Raw genomic sequence first — 26449 nt, forward strand, 5'->3', positions numbered from 1 at the left:
CCACGTCTTGTGCCATACGTTTCATTGTAGAGTCAAAACGAATGTGGTACAATGGCGGAAGATAAAATAAGGAGAGGCCAGAGGAGGTTAAAAGATCCTACAGGTGATGCTACTACCATGAAAGTCCCGAATAGGGGAAACAAGGGGGCAACAAGATGCATCCGCGTTTGCTCGATCCGCTTCTGTTATCCACCTAACCCCACATGTGTGCCTATTATGCTGCCTAGTGCTACTGTAACAAGCTGCACGGTCTCCTTTTAATTGTAAGCCTCATTGATCATGGAATTTTCACTCAGCAAAGTCTCCAAAAAGTCTCAAAACGTATGGTGCCCCTAGTGGTGATCTCTCAGCTTTTGCAGGGCTAAACACACACCTAGCTTTGCCTATTTCGACAGTCTTTCAATCAGCATTTGTTTGTAAACTGCCCTACTTCTTCCTCCCTTTGCACTAGATGAGCGTTGCCTGCCATCTCCACAAACGCCCATAGCATAGACAGAGGCTTCCAGCCTGCCTTCCCGGCCGCATATTGCACAAGCTGAGCAGGTACTTCTCTTTTTTTCCTTCCTACTGCTTCTCAATGATCGTTGCGCTTCTTGTGCTTCGGGATCGTATTTTAGACCTCCCCAGGGATCATCCAGCAGGAAATGAAAATTGCCAGCAGTGTGCAAAGCTCAATGTGGAATACACTTGACTCCAGTTGCCAGCCACCACCAATAGCGCACCACACCGCTCCAGCCCCGGTGCGTGCGAGGCCCTTCTCGCACCTGCCTCTGGGTTTCCGCCGCTAACTCTTCCTTGATAGTGGCCATATTTACCTAGCGGCCGGCGTCGCAAACTGGGGAAGCGCCGCTCTGAAGGGGGAAAGGAAGAGGTCCCGGTGCCCAGAGCTCCTCCAGTGTGTCCCAGACCTCTGCCATCTTGAATGCAGAGGTGTGAGGGCACAATGCAGGCCTCTGAGTGGCCAGTGCCAGCACGTGACGTCAGAGACCCCTCCTGATAGGTGCTTACCTGACTAGGTGGCCAACTCTCCCCTGAAGGCTATTTAGGGTCTCTCCTGTGGGCTTCTCTTCAGATAACGAATGCAAGAGCTCACCATAGTTCCTCTGCATCTCCCTCTTCGACTTCTGCCAAGGATCAATGGCTGACTGCTCCAGGACGCCTGCAAAACTGCAACAAAGTAGCAAGAAGACTACCAGCGACATTGTAGTGCCTAATCCTGCCGGCTTTCTTGACTGTTTTCTGGTGGTGCATGCTCTGGGGGCTGTCTGCCTTCACCCTGCACAAGAAGAATTCTCCTGTGGGCTGAAGAAATCTTCCCCCTGCTAATGCAGGCACCAAACTTCTGCTTCATCAGTCCTCTGGGTCCCCTCTCATTGTGACAAGCATGGTCCCTGGAACACAGGAGCTGGATCCAAGTGATCCCAACAGTCCAGTGGTCCATCTGTCCAAATTTGGTGGAGGTAAGTCCTTGCCTCCCCACGCCAGACAGTAATCCTGTGAGCTACGTGAACTGCAGCTGCTAGGGTTTCTGTGCCCTTTTGCAAGGAACCCTTTGTGCACAGCATAGCTCAGGTCCCCAGCACTCCGTCCTGCATTGCTAAACTCGCTGAGTTGACCACCGGATTCGTGGGACCCTCCTTTGTAGTGTTGAGATGACCCCCATGCTCAGTTTTCTTGAACCCGTATTCAAGTGCTTGTACCGATGCTACCTGCTTCTGTGTTGGCTCCCTGTGTTGCTGAGCACCCCTTCTGTCTCCTCCTCTAAGGGGCGACCTCCTGGTCCTTACTGGGCCCGGACAGCACCTATTTTCTTCAACCACAACCTTTGCAGCTAGCAAGGCTTGTTTGCAGTCCTTCTGCATGGAAACAACTCTGCATCCTCCAGCATGCCGTGGGACATCTTCTGTGCAAAGGAGAAGTTCCTGGCATCTTCCGTTGTTGCAGAATCTTCAGCTTCTTCCACATGGAGGAAGCCATTTTGCACCTTCATCTAGGGTTTAGTGGGCGCCTGCCCCCCCTGGACACTTTTGCGGCTCTTGGACATAGTCCCCTTCCTTTACAGGTCCTCAGGTCCAAGAATCCGTCTTCAGTGCTTTGCAGTCTGTTATGGTCTTTGCAGAATCTCCTATCACGACTTTAGTGTGTTTCTGGGGAAGTAGGATAACTTTACTCCTACTTCTCAGGGTCTTGGGGTGGGGTATCTTGGACACCCTTAGTGTGTTCTTACACTACCAGCGACCCTCTACACACTACTCTAGGCCTGGGATCCCTAAGTGGTTCGCATTCCACTTTCTTAGTATATGGTTTTTGTTGCCCCTAGGCCTATTGCATCCTATTGTTTACTACAGTGTTTGCACTACTTTTCTAACTGTTTACTTACCTGATTTTGGTTTATGTGTATACTTTGTGTGTTTTACTTACCACCTAAGGTAGTATATCCTCTGAGATATTTTTTGGCACATTGTCACTAAAATAAAGTACCTTTATTTTAGTAACTCTGAGTAGTGTGATTATTTTGATATAGTGCTATATAAGTAGTATAGTAGGAGCTTTGCATGTCTCCTAGTTCAGCCTAAGCTGCTCTGCTATAGCTACCTCTATCAGCCTAAGCTGCTAGAACACTACTAATCTACTAAAAAGGGATAACTGGACCTGGCACAAGGTGTAAGTACCATCAGGTACCCACTATAAGCCAGGCCAGCCTCCTACATGTGTTCAAAGTTGCAAAGTCAACATTGTTGTAAGCTGGCATAATTATTTCTTAACTTATACCATCTTAGTCAAGTGTGAATTTAGAAACAATAAAAACAGATGATAAGGGGCCCCGAACAACAGAAGGAAAATGTTTCAACTGTGGGTATTTATCTGCAGCCACTTGGGGCTCAGAGTAGACCAGAGTAGTAGAACAAAATCTTCTTTTGCTGAGGTGTGAATTCCTTGAAGTTGAAACTCCGAGCTTCTTGGGAGGGCAACTTGCTACAATGATTCACAGCAAGGTGTTCATAAACATTGCCTGCAACAAATTGTGGTAAAAACTGGTCTTCCGAACTGGAAGGATGCTTTTCATGACATGGTCCAGACTTTAGGTCCAAAGTTTAAACTTCACACGCCAACGTTAGTTGAGTAAAATTAGCCTTCATCAACTTCATGAAAATATTATTAAAACTCTGGTAGTCAAGTTGGCACCATTGGAAAGTAGCCAATAAAAATACTGCTAAAGAATGATTTGTGGTGGGAAAAGTCCACATAAAGTAATTATTGTGATAGAATGCTCTACAAAGTTTTCTGAAGGAAAAGTACCACAAAAACCTTCTTTGACAGAAAAGTTGCACACAGGCAAACTTTGTTTTGTGATGCTGGAAAGTTTATCCCCTTCACAAAGTGTTGCTTCTGGTTTCATTATTTGGCACACTACCAGTTCGAAATAATTATATTACAAAATCCACCTTTCTAACAGTTCATCCAGAAGAAACATTTTTATTGTTCAGTGAAAGCATGGGAATTTAGATTAAGGAATTGTACCATCTGCAATTTGTATCATACAATGTTTGAGTATTCTCCAAGTTTGTGAGATTTCAGTATGGTAATGCACTGATTAAGGTGTGGAATGTAAAAGAAATAGAAAGATGAGTAATTTATTTCAGTGCCTTCACTTATTGAAAGGTGTTCAATAAATAACAATGTTTGTGTTAATTTGATTTCCTGGGTACATCATTGCTCTTCAGTTGCTATTAAAGTTCTGCTGCACTAACTATTTGCATCGAGAAATTAAGTTACACAAGCTTAGAGGGGTGGCATTCTCTAAAATTTTAATCTTTGAATCTGGTTGTTCGTTATATTTTTCTAAACATTTTTTCTTAACAAAAAAAAGCAGTAGCTTTCCAATAACACTATCAATTCATCGTTAAGAGGAATTTGATGAATTCAATCACCACAGAAAGTTTCCCACTCAATTCAACTACAAAAAAAGAATCATCATGCTGAACATGTCACCGTGATGTAGATCCTTGGAGACAAGCACTGAGCATGGCACAAACAATGGGGCCCAAAAACTGGGACACAGACATTGAAAGCAGGGAATTGGAACTATTGTTTGCAAACATTTAAACATGCAGCACCTGGTGGAAGCAGTATGCCTCTCCATCAGTAGCAAGCCCTGCTAGTTTGTTGCGTTAAGCTTCGGAACAGAATTCTGTGCTTTTGCTATGGAACTTAAACTACTTTTTCAGTAAGTGCAGAGCAGTACCTGCTGGCACTAGGCACTGATGGTGACAGGTGAATAGAGAATACAGCAATCATACCAAACCTAACATGAAGATAGATTTGTACCAAGAACAGATGTTTTGTGCAAATCTGGTCTGTGAAGAGAGCACTTGCATTAATAAAGGTCCCATTGGGCCTTCAATAGGTTAATTTTGGTATATTTAAGGCACTATATTTACAAATTATTCTGGGAAAATCAGGAGTATATACAGGGTGTGGCTAGAAGCAACATCCTAAACCCAGCTGAAGCTTTGCATGGTAAATGTCATATCTAATGCCTTATGTATGCACAGGTCCTTGCCCAGTACCTACTGCACATGACCACAATTCTACGGCAATAAGTCAGGGTAATCAAGGCATACTGTGCATGGCTAAGGGATGTGTAAAGTGGGTTCTGGGAGCAGAGTAACTAAGTGCCTGATTTAGAGTTTGGCAGTCAGGGTTACCGCCGGGTGTCTTATATCACAAGTGCATCAAATGCTATGAAACTTGAAATAAGATGGATGGAATATCAGTCACATGTGTGACAACGTAACGTGTCTGCCAAACTCTGAATCCGTCTCTATGTCTAGTACCTACTTCACATAATAAAAGGCCAAGCACAGCATATTCTACGCTCTCAGGGATTGAGTGCAAGCTGTGGCTAAAGGCAGAGCTGCATTATCTCTCACACACACACACAAACAGAAACACACACCCACACACACTCACACACATCACATCCCCCACTCAAATGTATAAGGAATTAAACAGTGAGAGCTTTTTTTCTAGAAATCCCACAAAGCACAACTTAATCACCCAATTGGGGACAATTCATTCCACATGTACCTTTTTGTAATTTAAACATCCTCAATGTACTTCAGCAAACTAAAAAATTAATTTGGATCTATACACCCCAAGAAAGATAGCTGTGGTGATAAATCCTTTGACTTTGCTTCAGAATTCAATATAAAAAGTAGGATTGGGATTCAAAGACAGGCTGGGTTTATTTCTTAAATAAAAACTTAACATAATTCTCCAGTATATTGACACTATATAGTCAGGGCTAAATATCTCAAGGTTTTGCTGCGCCCTTGCACCATGCAAGGCGATACAGGGACATACAAAACCTAGATTGTGATTTACCATGGCCCAGTGTTGCTTCCTAAATCTTGAGTAATGCAAGGCAGCACACGTCACTGCCTTGTGGTACTCTGTCCTTGAAAGACATTCCATGGGTGGAGCATGGGGATTTTCACGCATCCACCTATGGATTTTGGAATTTTCCCAGATTTACCAAGATGGGTAAACCTGGGAATGCATCAACATGGTCTGCCTTCCCTGGGGAGGTGCAGGGAGGAGAAATAATATATTTAGTTCTGCCCATTGCTTCCTCTCCTCATGGTGCAAGGGTGCCTGCGTTGGTGCAAGGCAGCGCATTGTATGCCAGTGCAAGGAGAGGACAGAAATGTGGCATACAATGTTAAATATGCTGCATTCCTGCCATCTTCCTTTCATGCACCGCAGCAAGGTGTTCTTGCTACTTTGCGTTGAGTGAAAGTGTGATTAATCTGGCTATTAGCCTCAAATACAATATTAATGAGTAATTCACTACTTGAGTGTCATCGCTGTGAATGCACTAGAGGCGTAGCTCTGGGGATTGTTTGGGGTGTAACACCCCCTAAAAAATATATTCTGTAGACAATATTTGGGTACAAGTGCTTTCAGTCGGGTAATTTAATGTGTCTGTCGAATTTCAGTTGGGATTTTTACTTTCCCACATTGACAAAAGCACACACTCTCTTTCGTCTATGTTTTGGATATCCTCAAAAAAATTTGATCAGTTTGAAAAAAGTATGTGTTTTAAGTACCCCTTAACAATCCGCATGCTTCTCTATTTCCACTACCACCTAAGACCCCCTCATGCCCTACTTCTCATGTAATGTTCTTTAAGAAGATGTTCCAACATGATTGTTTGGAAATCTGAAGCTCATCCGCCTCCCCCCAAAATCTTATTGACCAAGCTATGTCCCTGAAATGCACATGGTGAGTGAAGGTCCGCAGTTTAATTCCAGGTGCAATTAACTGAGAAAAACCTGTCACGCTTTTCTATTACACTTGAGGCCAATGTAAAGAGAGCAGCGCTACAGAGGCCGACCCGTTATTACCAAGGTTAAATGAAAGCAATTCTTCTAAACACGTTTATTTTCTAGCGCGATACTGATTGTTTCCTGTAGAACAGGCGCAAACCACATGCTGAAGGCCTTCGACGTTAGAGGCTCTGCCTGACGTGCATATACAGCCATCATTGTGAAATAAAGCATTACCTCAAGTCCAAAATGTTTTCTTTTTTATTCACGTTATATTCTGACACATTCAAATACCTGTACTGCTTTCAGTAAAACAATCACAAACATTTGGCACGCAGAGAGCGGCTGCCTCCATTTTTAAAGGTGCTGCCCTTAAAGGGGTCATGGCCAATTAGGAAGAGAGTATGATATATGCGTGGCTTTTCTTGCCCTCGAAATGCATCATTGCTTGAATTGATGTGCATTCTGGCTGTTCTTATCTTCTGGGGTCATTTATTTTCCTGGTAAAGTGAGCTCTAAGTGTTGGCAGAAATTACGGGGCCATCTGTAAATTTTCATGGGAATTAGCACGTGAACGGCTTATGTGCAAGGTCCACTGTTGTAAAGATAGAAGGGGGCCCACAAGATCAGTATGTAATTATAAAATTAATCGTTTACGAAACCCATCTGCCATTTTCCGTACACTGGGATATTTTTTTATCACTGCAGTAACTGACTGGGCTACTAGTTTCAAGCTTATTGCTTCAGTTAATTAAAAGCATTGCAATCCTTAAACAATATTTACATGACAAAAGTGGTTTGAGTTAAAATAGATGCAATTATGCTCTAGAAACATTAAAGTAAGACATATGGGGCCCCATTTAGAAAGCCCCTGGTGCAGGTTGGCCAGTAAGGGCATTGCTGCACCACCCTCAGCCACCAGGAAAGGGGAGAAATTCGCCATATCTACATGGTGCCTATCATGGTGCGAATGTGCCTGTGTTGGGGGGATGATTGTTTTTGTACAGGAAGGGACACCCAGTTGTATCACTCTTAAGCCACTTCTGAGGTGGCATAGGAATCTGACATATTCCCAGACTTGTAAATATGTGAATGCATCAGATTCTGTCAGTTTCAATGGGTGTTGCGTGGAAACACTTGAAGCAACATCCATGGAACGCCCCTTTCACACAGTGTAATTTGTGAAAGGGGTCCATATTTACAAGGCCATGAAAAGCCACTCAAGATGGCTTTATGTCGCCTTGTAAGTATTGGCTGGCACACTGGGCCAATGGAGCGTAAAAAAAAAACCCAAAATCGCTCCGGTGGTGCAGAATGCCTTTAGGGCGTTGTAAATGCGGCCCAGAGTTTTAAGTTAAAATCTATACTATCCTGAGTAAGAAACAATAAAAGACACAATAAGCATAAAATCAGTCCCAGCAATCACTACATCCATTGTTAGTGAGGGTTTGAAACCTGGACAGAAACTTCAAAGTTGACCGTTCAGCATACTATCCTCAGGATTTAAACAGACAATGATTGCCTGCCTGCAGTCTTTAAAAAGTGCTTTCAAAAGTTTGTATCTTGCTTGTTTCAGTCTAGAACAGATGCAGGCCAAGTGAATTATGTCCTCTTTTGGTGCCGCACACAGTCTGCATACGGTTTCTGCAATTGCCAGCCAGGGTGATTGCCCCACTAGCAATGGGAGCAATACAAACATTAGGGCCATTTTTGTTTTGTGACTGCCTAGTAAGTTGAACCAAAGTGGGAGGCGGGTATGAAGGATTTATATGTACTGATAAACATCCAGGCAGGTGAACACTCTGCCAGGACCAGTTTGTCCTCAATGAGAGATGTTTCCCTCATGGATTTAGTGAAGATTTTTTTCTAAGTTGTTGTCGGTAATGACAAGTCCAACATGAGTTGTATTTGTATACTGCTGATGCATTTTCCTAAATAGGCTTTAAAAGGTGTCAGTGGGAGTTTGCTATTGCTGACCACAATATCTTGTTGATAGAGCTTTCTTCAGAGCGTTGAAGCCTATAACAATACCTAATAAAGGCACTCTTTCTGGCAATGACTTGTTGAGTTAGGCCAAATTCTAAACAGATCTGAGCCAGTGAAGCCACCCTTGGCCTCTTGAAAACTTGCATATATATTTTAATTATCATCCCACCCATCAAGTTGATATTTCTGCCTCTCACGGCCTCACTGCCATAAGTGAGGGTTAGGATGAGCTCTGTGGCTATCACTGTCAGATTCTGCATTAATGTGAGACCATTAAGGCTGTTATATAACGTTCGAAATGCAGCTGTCAAGGCTTTTCCCTTTCTTTTTAGTTAGTGATTTTGCTGTAGAAAAAAGCCTTTGTTATCATGCAAGACCCCTGAACAGTTTTAGACATCCACTCTCTCAAGCGGTTATGTAGAAACCAGCTTTTAGTACGATTGTTGGTAGACACGATTATTATGACTTTAGTTGTGTTCCTGTTGCTTGCCAGCCTCTTGCCATGGGCAAATGTAGAAAGCGCATCTATTAAGCACTGCAGCCCGACCTTTGTTAGGCTACAAAGAAACATATCATCTGTATACATTAGGTGACTCAGCCGCAGTAGACTGAGACGAGCATCGTGACAGTTTGTCTGATCAAATGTCTTTGTTAGGTCAGATAGAAACAGGTTGCATTGAGTAGAGCTAGTTTTCCGGTGTTGATCTATATCAGTTTTTATAGATTAGACTTAAGATGGAGTCGTGCCAAGCATCGGGAATTGTACCTGAAGTTGAAACATATTTGGATTGCTTGACAAACTTATCCCCCCTAAAGTCTGGGTTTTCTTTGTAACTTGACTGTGTTATACCGTTTGGACCAGGTGCAACATCGCACCTGCCTGATCTGCTGATTTTTGCAAGCTCAGATTTGTGAAATACAAACTTTGTCACCAATTCCCCATCATCTTTAGGGATGCATGGATCCTTCTATTGTTTTATAGTTAGATTTTTGGCTTGAATGGGCCATCGTATTGGACCGATTTTGGGGAGTACCCGTGATAGCTGGCTGTCTTTTGGCAAATACCTCAGCTAAATACGAGGCCCAAGTACATTCTGGTATGCTTGAGTTATTTATTTTGCAGCTTGGCCTTGCAATCTTGTTTATCGTTTTCCAGACATTTTTTGAGTTTTTGTGTTTACCATTGTGGAGTCTCTTGGCTCAATATGTATCCATTTGTAGCTTCTTCTGCTTCCATCACTGCATCTTGCACTGTTTTTTGTTGACCTTAAGTGCTCCAAATGTCGATCTGAAAAGGGCTCTTTCCTAAAGGGTCTCTGTGCTTGATTCAGTTTCTGTTTTGCTTGTCTACGGGCTAGAGCTATGAACTTACTAAATTGGAGTTGGTGCTTATACCGTATCACCGCCTTCTTCCCCTTCCTTGTACTGAAAAACCAAGGCCCATATTTAATCTTTTTTAGAGGCGCATTTGCGTCATTTTTTTACAAAAAAGCAGTGCAGACTTACAAAATACAATTAAATTTTGTGTTTGGTCACTTTTGAGTAAAAAATTACTCAAATGTGGCGCTAAAAAAGTATAAATATGGGCTTAATTTAGACAGAATGCCTCCCGATGCTGAACCAGGTCTGAGTAGATGAACTCAGATTCATGTAATATTTCTTGTACTCTTTTCGCAGTCTGATTTATTATTGAGTCTGAGCATTTTAGCTTTTTTTTAGTTCACAGTGTTCAAGGTACCAATATTTGTCATCCCTTGTGGGTGATTTGCAAACCCTAAGCATAACTCCATTCTTGGGAGAAGTGACCACTCTCTGTTATGGCCCCTATCTTATACCACTTTAGGAAGGTAAATAAGTTAACCGAAATACATGCATGGTCTAAAACACATTGGGCCTGATTCTAACTTTGGAGGACGGTGTTAAACCGTCCCAAAAGTGGCGGATATACCACCTACCGTATTACGAGTTCCATAGGATATAATGGACTCGTAATACGGTAGGTGGTATATCCGCCACTTTTGGGACGGTTTAACACCGTCCTCCAAAGTTAGAATCAGGCCCTTTGTGACTTTGGACCTACCTACCTATACATGGGGTATCAGCAGTCATTGATGGCCCTCGTGCCTAAGTGCTACAGCTCGCTGACTAATTGCTCACCTTGTTTTTCCCGGTGCTACATATTTAGTGGACATTGACGGGGATTTCACCACTGCTCGTTTTGTGCACTAAGGATCTTATTCTCTATGAAATTGAGTTCATATTTAAGTCACTGGTTAGATGGATCCCTGGTGCGGGCTTCAGTTTCATTTAACCTTGTACTAGTGGTATTATTTTTTCTGCTTGAAGTGTATAAACACCCATCACCCTGAAATAAAGCATTACCTAAATTCCAAAATGTTCCCCTTTTTATTCATGTTATATTCAGAGACATTCATAGACACGTCCCGCCTTCAGTAAAAACAATCACAACCATTTGGCACGCAGAAAGTGACCGCCTGCGCTTGTTTAAATGTGCTGCAAAAGGGGTCATGGCAAATTAGGAAGAGTGCATGAGATTCTTGGCATTTATTTTTCATGTAATGCTTCATTGCTTGAATTCATGTGCATTACTGCATTCTAGCAGTTCCTACCTTCTTGGCTCATTTATTTTCCTGGTAAACTGAGCTTTAATTGCCACAGAAATTACGGGACCATCTGCAAGAATTTCATGGGAATTAGCATGCGAATGACATATGTGCAAGGACCACTATTGTGAAGAATGAAGGGGGGCCCGCAAGATCAATATGTAATTATGAATGCATGTATGAAATTAATGGTTTAGGAAAATCATATGCCTTTTTCTTTACACTCACATATTTTTAGCACTCTGCATTAATTAACTGGAATACTATTGGAAGGGATCCAAAAATCACGGACTGTGAGATAGTGCACCAGTGCCACCAGTGGCAGAAAAAGGGTAGGAGACACAGCCTGCTCTAGAGGATTTAAAGTTGCCAGCTTACAGGTTTAGAGGAACCTGCAGAATATAGTAAGGATCGCAGGTCCAGGGATTTGCCTTTGCTGCCTCCTTTGCAGACATGAAATTATCACTAGCCAGACATGTAAAGCGAATAAACATAGGTCGCCACCAGTGGCTGGCAAAAATGTGGCAGCAGGTTAATCCCCTAGTTTTTTGAGTGAGTGGAATCCTATATAGTGTATATGTATATAGTGACTATTTTTAAATAACTGTTTTTTATTACTAAAGCTCGATACCAATTCATGCAGCGTGCATATGCTAGAACTAAGGGGCTGATTTTAGGGCCCCTAGCGCCTCCTAGCGACACTCTAGCATAATTTCTTTTACACTAATGTGGCCCAACAAGACCAAAATCGCAGTGCCAAATTTACAAAGTGGTGCAATGCATGCATTGCACCACTTTGTAACCCTTTGCACTACATTATGCATGTTGCAGGCATAATGTACACAAAGGAGGCATTCCCCCGTTAGGGGGCTGAAAAAATGGCACACAGAAATCTAAAAGATTTCATTGTGTAATTTTTCTTGGCACATTTAACACCTGCTCAAAGCAGGCATTAAAAGGAGGCAAACCATTATTTATATTGGGCCTCAATGGGCTTTGCAGAATTACCATCAAATTTTTTATGCTAATCCTTCAAAGCTTAGAACTAGTATCAAACATTTTGACGCTCGTTCACCTAACGTTATGGTGTGCTGTATCTTAGATTTGGCGTACATATGGTGGCATTAGGGGGGGCGCTAAGGGGCACAAGAAAAGTGACGCTGTACTGTGTGCAGCGTCACCTTTCTTAGGTCAGGCCCTAAGAATCAGTGACTCCTTGGTGTGGACTTGGATGAAAACAAAGGTCTATGCGCTCATTTGTCATTCGAATATGATGATAAAGCTTTTCTGCATGCCCTATCTGACCTGCCAAATTAGTTCAAAGTCGGCTTCATCTAGGTTGCAATGACTGGAATACATTTATAAAGGATAAGGGTGACTATTGTTAGAAACATTTACCTTGCCTCTTACACCATTTTATGCTTGTAGTCCATGCAACCATGTCCCCACAGGCTGCTCCTCACTGGAGCATTACTATCCCCATCACAGGTAGACTTTCAAATGGAAGATTTATCACAGTGTTAATTGACTGAGTTGGAGAAGATTAATCGGGTGGCTTGTTAGGAACATTTGGGATCATAGAAAATGAAGTCTCAATAGAATTATCAATTTAATTTAGCTAAAAACTGTGGGTAGTTGGTGTTTAAAAATTGATTGGCTGATTTAGGACTTAATATAGGCGTGGGCAGAGATCGCAGAGTTCTGCTATGCAGAAATCTGCAAAGTGCTGAAAAAACTCTGCCATGCTATGAGGAGTTCCATGAGCGGCAGAGTTCGGGTAAGTCATGGTGTTTGCCCTGATTTTCAGCGCCAGGAGTTTCTCCTGCGCTGTAAAATCAGCACGAATGGCGCCATGTGGCGCTCCAAAGGATGCTAACTTCTTTCTACTGCTTGAGTAGATTTTCTACCCAAGCGGCAGATACTGCAACATGAGCGACAGCTTTCTCATGACCTGCTGAAACTGCCCGAGTTCAGAAATCTTGCTTGTGCTTGCCAACATGGCGATTTCTCTCACTTGCCAACTTAACATTGGCGAGCTGCATGAGAGAAAAAACTCCACTCAGCGTCACTTTGCAGTGTTTTTCAGAACTCTGCATGGAACACGTAGTGGGCAAAACTTTGCTAGCTCAGCCGGGGGGGGGGGGATGGAGTGTGGCAGAATTCTTTGGCCACCCCTAGTTTAAAATTGCTACCAAGGTGTTCTTTTTTAAAGCCTGGCTTGACTCACTAACTTAGAACGTTTTCTTATCAATGTGGTGGTCTCCAACTCCTTGCCAAGATAAAGAGCTATCTATTCTACCTGCATCTTTACGTTGCAGAAGATTTCTTCCAGGACCAAGAAAGAGTCAAAAGCTAAGCTATAGTACAGATAGGTTTATTGGCAGCTTTTTAAGAGATCTGATGGTGCCCACAAGGATTTTAGGGCCACATGTAGGAAGGCTTTTGCACGTCGCAAACAGCAAATCGGGCTGTTTGCGACGTGAAAATCCATTTCACCATGTTCAAACCTGTTGGACCTGGCTTTTTGACAGGGACATCCCCAAACTTTTTGCCTCCTTCCTCCTATTTTTTCTGACCTGTTGTTGTTGGCTTTTGACCTCTGAGCACTTTACCACTGCTAACCAGTGCTAAAGTGCATATGCTCTCTGTGTAAATTGTACTATTGATTGGTTTATCCATGATTGACTATTTAATTTACCTATAAGTCCCTATTAGAGTGCACTACATGTGCCTAGGGCATGTAGATTAAATGCTACTAGTGGGCCTGCAGCACTGGTTGTGCCACCCACCTCAGTAGCCCCTTAACCTTGTCTCAGGCCTGCCATTGCCAGGCCTGTGTGTGCAGTTTCACTGCCACTTCGACTTGGCATTTAAAAGTACTTGCCAAGCCTAGAAATCCCCTTTTTCTACATATAAGTCATCCCTAATGTGTGCCCTAGGTAACCCCTAGAGCAGGGTGCTGTGTAGGTAAAAGGCAGGACATGTACCTGTGTAGTTATATGTCCTGGTAGTGTAAAACTCCTAAATTCGTTTTTACACTACTGTGAGGCCTGCTCCCTTCATAGGCTAACATTGGGGCTGCCCTCATACACTGTTGAAGTGGCAGCTGCTGTTCTGAAAGGAGCAGGAAGGTCATATTTGGTATGGCCAGAATGGTAATATAAAATCCTGCTGACTGGTGAAGTCGGATTTAATATTACTATTCTAGAAATGCCACTTTTAGAAAGTGAGCATTTCTTTGCACTAAAAACTTGTTGTGCCCTTCAATCCACGTCTGGCTAGGTTTAGTTGACAGCTCCTTGTGCATTCACTCAGACACACCCCAAACACAGGGTACTCAGCCTCACTTGCATACATCTGCATTTTGAATGGGTCTTCCTGGGCTGGGAGGGTGGAGGGCCTGCCCTCACATAAAGGACTGCCACACCCCCTACTGGGACTCTGGCAGACAGGATTGAACTGAAAGGGAACTTGGTGCATTTCTTAGAGACTCTTTGAAGTCACCCCCACTTCAAAGGCACAACTTAGTATAAAACAGGGCCTCTGCCCTACCTCATCAGACACTTGCTGGAGAAGAAACCTGAACCAGAAACTACATCCTGCCAAGAAGAACTGCCTGGCTGCTCAAAGGACTCACCTGTCTGCTTTCTCCAAAGGACTGCTGTCTTGCTGTTGCCCTGCTGCCTTGCTGAACTCTTGCCTGGCTGTGAAAGTGCTCTCCAAGGGCTTGGATAGAGCTTGCCTCCTGTTCCTTGAAGTCTCAGGACCAAAAAGACTTCTTCCTTTCACGTGGACGCTCCGTGCGCCGAAAATTTCGACGCACAGCTTGTTTCGCGGCGAGAAAAACGCCGCACACCGACGCTGATCAACGCGACGCCCTCGGGACGATCGAGACTTCGACGCACAACCTCGCAAGGACAAAGCCGCCCGACTTCCAAGGGGAAATCGACGCGACGCCTACCGTGAGTGCGAAACTTTGACGCACGGCCTCGCAAGGACAACGCCGCCCGACTTCCAAGGAGAAATCGACGCGACGCCTGCCGTGAGACCAAAATTTCGACGCACGGCCTCGCAAGGACAACGCCGCCCGACTTCCAAGGAGAAATCGACGCGACGCCTACCGTGAGATCGAAACTTCGACGCGCAGCCCCGCAGAACGACGCGCAGCCGGAAAATAAGCAGGAGAATCCACGCACAGACCCGGGACATCTGGTAATCCTCGCGATCCACAAAAAGAGACTGTCTGCGCGCCGGAAAACGACGCCCGACTTCCCCGCGTGGAAAAGAACGACGCAAGTCTGTGTGTGCTGAGCGGAAAACGACGCACACACCCCTTTTTCCACGCATCTCTTCTCCTGTGGCCCTCTGAGGAGATTTCCCACCAGAAACCAGGTACTCTGTGCTTGAAAGACACTTTATTGCTTTTTAAAGACTTAAAGACTCTTAATATCACTTTTCAGTGATATCTTTACAAATTCGTATTGCAACTTTGATCGTTTTGACCTACAATTATCCAGATAAATATTCTATATTTTTCTAAACACTGTGTGGTGTATTTTTGTGGTGGTATACTATGGTGTTGTATGATTTATTGCACAAATGCTTTACACATTGCCTTCTAAGTTAAGCCTGACTGCTCGTGCCAAGCTACCGGAGGGTGAGCACAGGTTGATTTTGGATTGTGTGTGACTTACCCTGACTAGAGTGAGGGTTCTTGCTTGGACAGAGGGCAACCTATCTGCCAACCAAAAACCCCATTTCTAACAAAACCCATTTTTGCGATTCGGTAAACTATTTACCGAATCACAAAAAGGGATTGCGACTCGCAATTAGGAAGGGGTGTTCCCTTCCTAATTGCGACTCCCAGTCTCCTGTATGATTGTTTTGTGACAGAGAATGCTTCCCCTTTGTAAATGTCAGTGAAAACATTTTTTCAGAGCAGGCAGTGGTCATACGGACCACTGCCTGGTCTGAAAAAATGAAACAAAAACGTTTAATTTTTTGATTTTGAAATGCATCTCGTTTTCCTTTAGGGAAAACGGGCTGCATTATAAAAAAAAAAAAAGCTTTATTTAAAAGCAGTCACAGACATTCCCAAGAGGGTCGCAAATTGCGACCTATCTCATGAATAATCAGTAGGTGGGCATTTGCGACCCCCTTGCGAATCGCTAATAGTGTAATTGACACTATACAACATTTGGTTTTGCGGTGGGGAAAGGACACTGGCGTATCCATTGTGTTATGGCAGGAGTGCTGCTGCCCAGCCATCTATCACACTGTATATTGTTGCACCGGTCATCCTCCAGCCTCCTAACTAATCTTGCCAATCCCGCCAGCTCTCAAGTCCACCCATCAGCCCGCCAGCCCCTCTGCCTGTCCGCCTGTCCTACAGGCTCCACAGTATCAGCTTAATCACCCTACTGGCCCTGTGCTGACCTAGCAGGTTCCGGTGGGCTTTACGGAATGGCTGCAGCAAAAATATAGACCATTACTAGCCATTACCAGGCTAGCTACATTGGAAAAATTGGAGAAATTAGGATCCCAGGGCTGGGCCTCAGCAGCCTGCGATGTTAATAAGGCCAGGCATCAAATAAGGGGCATTTAACAGGGACAATAAACAAAATCCAACAAAAGGAATCCCATAGAAAAGAGGAAAAGAAGCATGCCCCACAATTTCAGGGACAGGCAACACCTTTGGGAGTGGCCAAGCTCCCTAACGGTCTTTGACTGAGATTTGAAGGCTCATGTGCAAACAGAAGAAACAGTGGAATTGTTACAGCATAGTGACACATAGGGTGTCGCGCCGCGCGGTGCGGCGCGAGCCGAGAGCTCGACTTCGGCCGGGCGTTCGGCTCGGGCCGCGCACCGCGTTATTAAGACGCGGCGCGCCCCCAGCCTCTCCTGCGCGTTTCGAGGCCCCAGATTTGCTTGGGGCCTCGTTCTTCCTTCTGCCTTTCACTGTCCCAGGGGTCTCTGAACCCTCTTACCTGTTTTTCTTCGTTTCTTTGTCCTTTCTTCTGTTTGCAGTCTGTTGTGTGCCTTTCTTTATGTCTTTTCCTCCTTCCCAGATTCCTGTGCTTTCCCAGCATTCCTTGTTCCCTATTCTCTATGGTTCCTCTACTATTCTGTTCTATATATTGTTTCCCTATCTAAGATGGTGTCCTTTTACTTCCTGTGGGTCACTTCCTGTTTGTTGGTATATAAGGGCTGTGTTTTTCCTCTTTCCTTGCGCTGCAACACTTTCTGCTCAGTTGGTGTCTTCGCTCCTGATTTCCTTGCCTTTTGGTTTTGGACTCAGCATTCTGTATTTTCTGATTTTTGCTCCTTTTGGATTCCTGTTTGTTGTTCTTGTTTTTCTCCAGGACTTTTCCTGTTTGGAGGTTTTTCCCCTTGGAAGGGGTTTTTCCCTCTGGCGCTACTTTCTGAAGGGCACGGTCTGTTCTTGGTGTCTCCATTGCCTACAGCACCGTGGCTACCAGAAAGAGTCGCCCCTTTTTGGGCCAAAGCCGAACATTGAAGATTCACGCCACCAGATCTGCAAATTCCAGGCGCAAGCAGCACGTGAGTCGTGAAAGATTGCAGCGCCTAACCATTCCGACGTCCTCAAACACCATGGATAATACAGTGCCGGCTGCTGCAGATCCGGAGCAATCTCTGTTAACCACGATTCAGCAACAAGCCCAGGAGTTGCAACAACTACGTAATGAAAATGCTGCGTTACGACAGGCTTTGGCCCTCCGCACCAGTGATGTTCCGACAATCTCCGCTTCTACCCCTTGTTTCTCTGGTGAACCAACCAAGCTTCGCGAGTTCTTGGATGCTTTAACGGTGTATTTCGCCTTCCGACCTACTCAATTCTCCCACGACAGGACCAAGGTGGGTTATCTTATCAGTGCCTTATCCGGCCCAGCCTTGGCCTGGGCAACCCCGATGGTGTCCTCCGACGACCCTGTATTGTCAGACTATTCCGCCTTTGTGAGTCGCTTCAAACAAATGTTTAGCTGTCCTGGATTGGAAGCCTCCGCTGAAGAAGCCTTGTGCGACATCCAACAAGGCTCCCAAGACGTCCTGCAATATATAACCCGTTTTCGTCAGCTGGCGGCAGAGACCACTTGGGTGGAACGTACTCTGGTAACATTATTTCGTAGAGGACTCAAAGAAGAAATAAAGGATGAACTAGTGCATTCTACCAGAGCGGAAGATCTTCGTGGCCTGATGGATCAAGCACTGTCCATCGAATATCGTCTTCAGGAACGGAGATCGGAAAAGAAAAGGAGTAGAGGGTTTACCCAACCAAGTAGCTCCCGTGCATACCTGCAGCGTTCCGAGGAACCTCGCACTCCTGCTAGAGACATCGAAGGGGAACCCATGCAGGTGGATACTACCCGAGGTCCGCTCTCTGCTAGTGAACGAGAAGACAGACGCAAGAGAGGGTTGTGCCTGTATTGTGGTTCTGCTGGTCACATACTCCGTACCTGTCCAGTACGTCCGTCCAGACCTTCGGGAAACGCCACCTCCCGTCCTCTGTAAGAAGGGAGGGGACGGGATCTACAGCTATACCTTCCATCAGCTCCTTTAATGACAATACAACTGCCTTGTTCATCTTTCCTGTCCTGTTACAACTTCCTGACGGTCGTCAAGAAAAGACTATGGCATTACTAGACTGTGGTGCTAGTGGTATATACATGGACAAGACATGGGCTGCTGCTAACCTAGTTCCTACTCAAGCAAAAGAAGTACCCGAACAGGTACACACTGTGGATGGATCTTTGATATCCTCTGGTCCTGTAGACACCACTACCCTGATGTTAAGTCTACAGGTGGGAAACCATCAAGAACACATCTCCTTCGATCTTATTACGTCCCCTAACCATACCATCATTCTTGGAATTCCGTGGCTCATTAGACATAACCCATATATAAATTGGGTTACCCGGACAGTCTCTTTGTCTTCGCAATTTTGTCACGAGAACTGTTTTACTTCCGACAAGTATTGGTCTCCGAAAAGATCCTTAGCTACTGAAGGTGCCACTGGTATGTCCATTAATACGGTCCAAGGGGTCCCAGACCACTATTTGGAGTTTCAGGATATTTTCCAAAAACCGTCAAAACCTGTGCTACCTCCACATCGAGAATATGATTGTGCAATTCCATTAGAACCCGGCACAATTGTTCCTTTTGGGAGGATGTACTCCCTCACGGAACCCGAAAGGGAAGTTCTAAAGGAGTATCTGGACGAAAATATACAGAGTGGTCTTATTGTTCCATCGTCGTCTCCGGCTGGGGCCCCTCTCTTTTTTGTGCCCAAAAAGACTAAGGATCTTCGTCCGTGCCTGGATTTTCGAGGTCTGAATAAAATCACCATTAAAGATCGTTATCCTTTGCCTCTCATCAGGGACATACTGGAAGCAATCAGAGGGGCCCAACGTTTTACTAAATTGGATTTACGAGGAGCCTACCACCTTTTACGCATAAGAGAAGGCGACGAATGGAAGACAGCATTCAGGACCCCATTTGGCCATTTTGAATATAGGGTTATGCCGTTTGGTCTTACTAACGCCCCGGCAATCTTCCAGAGATTTATGGACTCAGTGTTTTCAGACCTACTTAATCAGACAGTCGTGATCTACCTAGATGACATTCTTATTTATTCTAGAAATCCTGAACTCCATACTTCCCATGTGAAACAAGTTCTTCAAAGACTTCGTGATCATCAACTATTTTGCAAACCAGAGAAATGTGAGTTCGACATAACGGAAGTCAAATATCTGGGCTATCATTTAAGTCCCACCGGCATAGCTATGGACCAAGAAAAGGTACAAGCTATCCTAGAGTGGCCTTCTCCTTCTACCATAAAAGAAACACAATGTTTCCTAGGTTTAGCAAACTTCTATCGACAATTCATTCTAGACTTTGCCAGTCAGACTAGCCACATAACTCACACCTTAAAGAAGGACAATTTAAAGAAGGGATTTGTCTGGACTGAGGCTGCTGAAGCAGCCTTTCAAAGCTTAAAGAGAGCCTTCACCCAAGCCCCCATCTTAAGACATCCAGATACCACCAAGCAATTTATAGTAGTAACTGATGCTTCTGAGAGAGCCATCGGAGCTGTCTTACTCCAACGACAAGAGGATGATGGCCTTGAACATCCTGTTTTCTATTTGTCTCATATCCTTTCCACAGCTGAACAACATTATTCCGTACTTGAAAGGGAATTATTGGCTCTGAAAACAGCCTGCCTTGAGTGGAGGCAGTTTCTGATGGGTTCCAAGGAACCATTTGAGGTGAGGACAGACCACCGTAATTTACAATGTTTAAGAAATTTTGTATGCCAGAATAGTCGTCAGGCCCGCTGGGCCTTTTTCTTCAGTCAGTACGATTTTTATATTACATATATTCCAGGATCCCAAAACATTCTGGCTGATGCTCTGTCTCGCCGATATCCAGAGTGTTCTCCTTCCTCATCCCAGTATCTTCTAGAACCCAGTAAGATCATTGGAGTGGCTCAGTCTTTCCTGGAAGAAGTACAACAAGAATACGCCAACCTATCGGACCATGCCATAGAAGAACTAAGACCATTATTGTACAAGAAACAAGGATATTTTTATTACCAAGACCTGATATTCCTCCCTACAAACAAGGTGCAAAAGAAAGCATTACAAATGTGCCATGATTCCCCTGTAGCTGGTCACAGAGGCATCAAAGCCACACAAGAATTACTTTCACAATTTTTTTGGTGGCCTACCTGGAAACTGGATGTGGAAAGATACGTTCAGGCCTGTCCCATATGTGCCCAAGTCAAAATACCTCACACCAGACCGGCAGGATTACTACAACCTTTGCCTGTTCCATCGGCCCCATGGCATACTATCTCTACTGATTTTATGTGTTCGCTCCCACCATCAGCAGGAAACCGGGTTATCATGGTCACAGTGGATTCTTTCACAAAGATGGCTCATTTCACTGGCCTAAAAAAGCTGCCTACTTCCCAAGAACTAGGTCAAATATTCATAGATCATGTCTTCCGTCTCCATGGACTTCCACATACCATAATCTCTGATAGAGGACCTCAGTACATCTCCCGATTTTGGAAGCATTTTTGTAAAACACTGAATATGAATAGAGCCCTGTCTTCAGGGTTCCATCCTCAGACCAACGGACAGACTGAGCGTCTGAACCAAGGACTAGAGCAATATCTTCGATGCTTTTGCAATTCTACCCAAAGTAACTGGAGCACTTACCTCTCTTTAGCTGAATTTTCCTACAATAACTCAGTCCATAGTGCCTCCAAGGTCACTCCCTTTTTCTGTTCCTATGGTTTTCATCCTACCTCTTTCCCTACTTCTCCACAATCCAACTCTCCTCTACCTGCTATTAACTATTTCTCCAAACGCCTTCTCCAACTCCATAAACTAATTCGATCTAATTTGTTACATACCAAGAGGTATATGAAGAAGGCTGCAGACAAGAGACGTACAACCAATCCAAATTATCATCTGCAAGATAAAGTCTGGCTCTCCTCCAAATACTTGCCCTCACGTCTCTCTCAAAACAAGTTCACACCTCGTTACTATGGGCCTTTCCGTATTCTCCAGTTGGTCAATCCTGTCACTGTCCGTCTTCACTTACCCCATACATGGAAGATCCATCCGGTTTTTCATGTTTCTCAGCTTAAACCTTATGTGCCTGATCCTTACTCACGTCAGTTTCCTTGTCCACCTCCTGTCCTTGTGAATGATGCTCCTGAATATGAAGTGCAGGAAATCTGTGACTCTCGTCTTTTTCATAAACGACTTCAGTATCTGATTCATTGGAAGGGTTATCCTCTCAGTGAATGTTCATGGGAAGATGCCTCTTCCGTTCACGCTCCTCTCCTGACTCAACGCTTTCACTGTTTATTCCCTCTTAAACCTGGGCCTTCGGGAGGGGGACCTACTGTCGCGCCGCGCGGTGCGGCGCGAGCCGAGAGCTCGACTTCGGCCGGGCGTTCGGCTCGGGCCGCGCACCGCGTTATTAAGACGCGGCGCGCCCCCAGCCTCTCCTGCGCGTTTCGAGGCCCCAGATTTGCTTGGGGCCTCGTTCTTCCTTCTGCCTTTCACTGTCCCAGGGGTCTCTGAACCCTCTTACCTGTTTTTCTTCGTTTCTTTGTCCTTTCTTCTGTTTGCAGTCTGTTGTGTGCCTTTCTTTATGTCTTTTCCTCCTTCCCAGATTCCTGTGCTTTCCCAGCATTCCTTGTTCCCTATTCTCTATGGTTCCTCTACTATTCTGTTCTATATATTGTTTCCCTATCTAAGATGGTGTCCTTTTACTTCCTGTGGGTCACTTCCTGTTTGTTGGTATATAAGGGCTGTGTTTTTCCTCTTTCCTTGCGCTGCAACACTTTCTGCTCAGTTGGTGTCTTCGCTCCTGATTTCCTTGCCTTTTGGTTTTGGACTCAGCATTCTGTATTTTCTGATTTTTGCTCCTTTTGGATTCCTGTTTGTTGTTCTTGTTTTTCTCCAGGACTTTTCCTGTTTGGAGGTTTTTCCCCTTGGAAGGGGTTTTTCCCTCTGGCGCTACTTTCTGAAGGGCACGGTCTGTTCTTGGTGTCTCCATTGCCTACAGCACCGTGGCTACCAGAAAGAGTCGCCCCTTTTTGGGCCAAAGCCGAACATTGAAGATTCACGCCACCAGATCTGCAAATTCCAGGCGCAAGCAGCACGTGAGTCGTGACATAGGGCCTGATTACGAGTTGGGTGGTTGAACTACCACAACTCCAGTACAGTGACTGCCGCCGTATCAGGATGTTTCCACCGGGCTGACCGGCAGAAATGATATATTCTGACATTTCTTCTGGTCAGCCCGGTGGAAACAGCGCAATGGCAGTTGCCTCGGCTCCCTCAGGTAACTGAGGCCAATGCCGTTGCACACAGGACCCTCAGAATGAAAACTGTCTACCATAGCAGACAGTATGCATTTTCAGGGTGCTGACCAGGGGCCCCTGCACTGCCTTTTCACCAGCCTTTTCATAATGTGGACCCCACAATGGAAAGGCTGGTGGAAAGGAAAGTTGTGATCAGTACTTCAGTGTCAAACTCAGCACAGTCATGGCTGACCATGACTTTGACAGCCACCGACCAATCTAGATCCTTGATACTGGCAGTGACGGCAGTCTCCTGGTGGTTCGACTGCCAGGATCGTAATCTGGCAGTTCGGCCGCCAGGTTTGAGGCAGTCCGACCACCAAACTAATAATGAGGCCCATAGTGACAACCAATTAGAGCTATGAAATTTTGAAGAGTCACAGACAAGTAAGCATAAAATTCAGGGTCAGCTGTAGGTCAGCGTGGTTGTGGTGTTAGAGCTCTGCCTATGGTTGAGCCAGAGGCTGAAGAGGTTGCTGAGCTAGGCCTTGGTGCAGTATGTAACACTCTATGTGCTCCCCCACCCCTGTGCCACTCCTCCTGCAGTGTTTATCTCAACGTCGACAGTCTCAGCCTCAACTGTGGCAATAGCCACACAATGACCACAAAAGCTCCTATTGATACTGCCTAGGTCACATCTATCTGTGCTGAATCAACTAACACTATCAAAAATTCCCTGTAGATCCTAAGAATTAATGATTAAACATCTCTTTTGACCACAGTGAGGTCTGGTAAACCCAAGGGCGATCCTCTACTGGCCCTCAAGATTCTCAAACAGTCAGGTCTAAGCAAAGTTCTCCAACTTGTGTAGTTTCACCACTTATTCCAACCTTGCCCAACATGTATGCCTCGTTGCTCATGAAAGATGAGGGGGGAAGCTTAATATCCATGCACTTAGGTGGTCAACGGAGTGCTTCTGACACTACAGACCCCACTAACTCCTCTAACTGCTCTGATAGATAAGGGCCTAGCCATCGACATGCGAATGCAGCAAACCAATTTGATCCACAAGCATACCCTGCTTAATTTAGCCAATACAATTTCAAATTCTTTCTCTGAGCAGCAAACAGATTCAATTATATTGGTTCTATCAACACAAAAAGAGAATAGTCAACATGATATCTCTTCTACACAGCCACAACTGTGTTCAGTGTCGAATTTGACCTCAACAAGTGGCACAATAAACAATATACAAAATGGCACATCTGATTACATTGCTCTTTTGCAACAGCAAGTGTTACCTTCTGAGCAAGGAACCTCATTCGAAATTGTGTGCTCTACCTTAGGCAGCGAGACAGCTGAGAACAATGGACTGGGATCGGGCAACCTGCATACTCCCTCATCTACTAATATCAATCTCAACAACTCAGATCTACATGTATCGATGCTCACTGGTGATTTTGAAGCTGTTTAACCTGTTAATGCCTGTATTACTAACCCACCTTTGGACATGCGGACCTGGCAACAACTAATCAATGCACTAGCTATCACAGCTAAGCTTTGGAATGTCAGTCTTTTAAGTTTGTTATTCGAATTTCTTTATTATAGACACTAGCTCAATATATATCAACCATTGATTCTCACTTCAAATGCCTCAACGCCATTAGTAGTTCACTCCTAAATGATGACAATCCATCTCCTTTATCTGTTCTTAATACACAAGAGTGTGCTTGTACCATTCTTATGGAAAAGCTGTTTGCGCTACCTTCCACAGTGGGTGATTTAGTTCAGGAAGTAAAAATGGTTGGCAAAGCACAATCCTCAAACTACAATTCCTAAATTACTTTGCTTCATTCAGCTTATACATGTACCACTGAACAGGAACCACCCTTGAGGGCTCAAGCCGAGTCTCTTAAAAAAGTGCTGTGCCAAATAATGTTGTGGATCTTCGTGAGGAAACATACCTTATTCCTTGCAATCTTTCATCATTACATAATAACGAAAGAACAACAGTAAAATCGAACAACTCCAAGCTATTTACATCATAGTAAGTTCATTAACTAATCCTAGCAATGCAATAATCCTCACATGTAACACTTTGTCTACTGAACTTTTGAGATGCAAGAGAAAACGCTCAAAAAATTGTACAAAAAAACAGGATAAGATCTTGAGAGCCACAATACAATAAGTCACGATTGCTTTTTTTTCCAAACTGTCACAAAAAAATACAGGAGTTCCGAATGACGTACACAACTTGGACAATCCAGAAATAAATTTTAGTGAACCTCGGAAAGATCCAAGTGCTCTCTTTTCTTTCACAAAACATCATTACAGCACAAGATACCTCAGGTTTAGGCATTGTAAAACCAAATGAAATCAAACCACCGCTGTCGGCTACACCAGATGCACAAGCTAAATTAGACCCTAAGCACCCCTATCAAATGATGGACCAATAATGAACCATTACGCGCTAGGCACCTCACTATTATCAAGTCGACATTGTAATGTTATTAATCCGTGTAATGAAAAACTAAAATAATCAAAACTCACCTATTCAGCTACATCAGGTGCACAACCTAAAGTAGAGCTTAAACGTTCCTCATTAAACAATTCAGCAACAATAATTCCTCATGAATCAGTCCTCTCTTCCTCACCAGGTCAACACTGCAGCGATATAAGATTAAGCTGCGAACATTCAAAATAACATAATATCACCTTGATAGCCATCCTGGGTGTGCAAACTACAACAATACTTAAACACTCTGCCACGCAAATCGCCAGTAGTAAATCATCATTCATCAAGCTTCTCATTACCATCAATGCAACATTCCAATGATGAAGCTTCCTCAGATCAACATTAGACCCATACATCGCCTAGGCGCGCGCTCATGCCTCAACTAGGCACAGGGAAATCGAATGCACAAACACATGGAATGACTGAGCCTTTGGGCCACTCTGCTTTGGATATGATACATAACACCATCACCCAAGATGTCTCAACTCCAATGACAATTTGGCACATCACAAGGCAATGGAGACCCATTGAATAACAGCAACATATCTGCATTTCGGGCCTCACATCCAAATCGCTGCAATCTTATCACCAATTACAATGTTTTCATACAATTTATTCCCTCAAACACAGTAGCCCATAAGGAAGCAACTGAAGAGACGCGGTCAACCCAATCCGCAATTAACACAATCTGCTAAAACAGAAAATCTTAGAAGATTGTTGAATATTGATAACTCTTTCACCAAATTCCAGGTATCCAACAGCTTTATTAAACAAGGAATATTATCCAGCTTTCAGCCAGGTGCCACATAACCAGGATAACACCTACAGGCCATCAGGCATCGACAAAACTCATAGACAACTGTGTCTTTTAAAAAAATTCAATTGGACCTCTTCAGTCAATGGCTCCTACCAAACGTCAGTCATTAACTATTTCCACCTGCAATCAGGCAGGTAGATGTTGCAAGTTCACCACCTCCTCTGCAATAAGGTGCCAGAAGGATTGGGGATGGCTCATAACAACCTTAGCCAAGCCCCAAACCTATTGACGTGTGTTTAAATATCAGCCTAACTGAAAGTCAAACACTGATGTAACTACCTTTGTTGTCTCCTTGAATATGGCAGGACTAGAAAACCTTCTATCGGAAGTAGA

At 44.3% G+C, this 26449-nt stretch overlaps 1 protein-coding gene across 2 annotated transcripts in view; it reads right to left on the reverse strand.

Moving 5' to 3' along the window:
* Nucleotides 1–26449, reverse strand: part of CALCR (calcitonin receptor) — a 2320029-nt gene that overhangs the window by 11148 nt on the left and 2282432 nt on the right. The window lies entirely within an intron of this gene.

The sequence above is a fragment of the Pleurodeles waltl genome, chromosome 10 (genome assembly GCF_031143425.1).
Source record: "Pleurodeles waltl isolate 20211129_DDA chromosome 10, aPleWal1.hap1.20221129, whole genome shotgun sequence".
Taxonomy (NCBI): Eukaryota; Metazoa; Chordata; class Amphibia; order Caudata; family Salamandridae; genus Pleurodeles; species Pleurodeles waltl.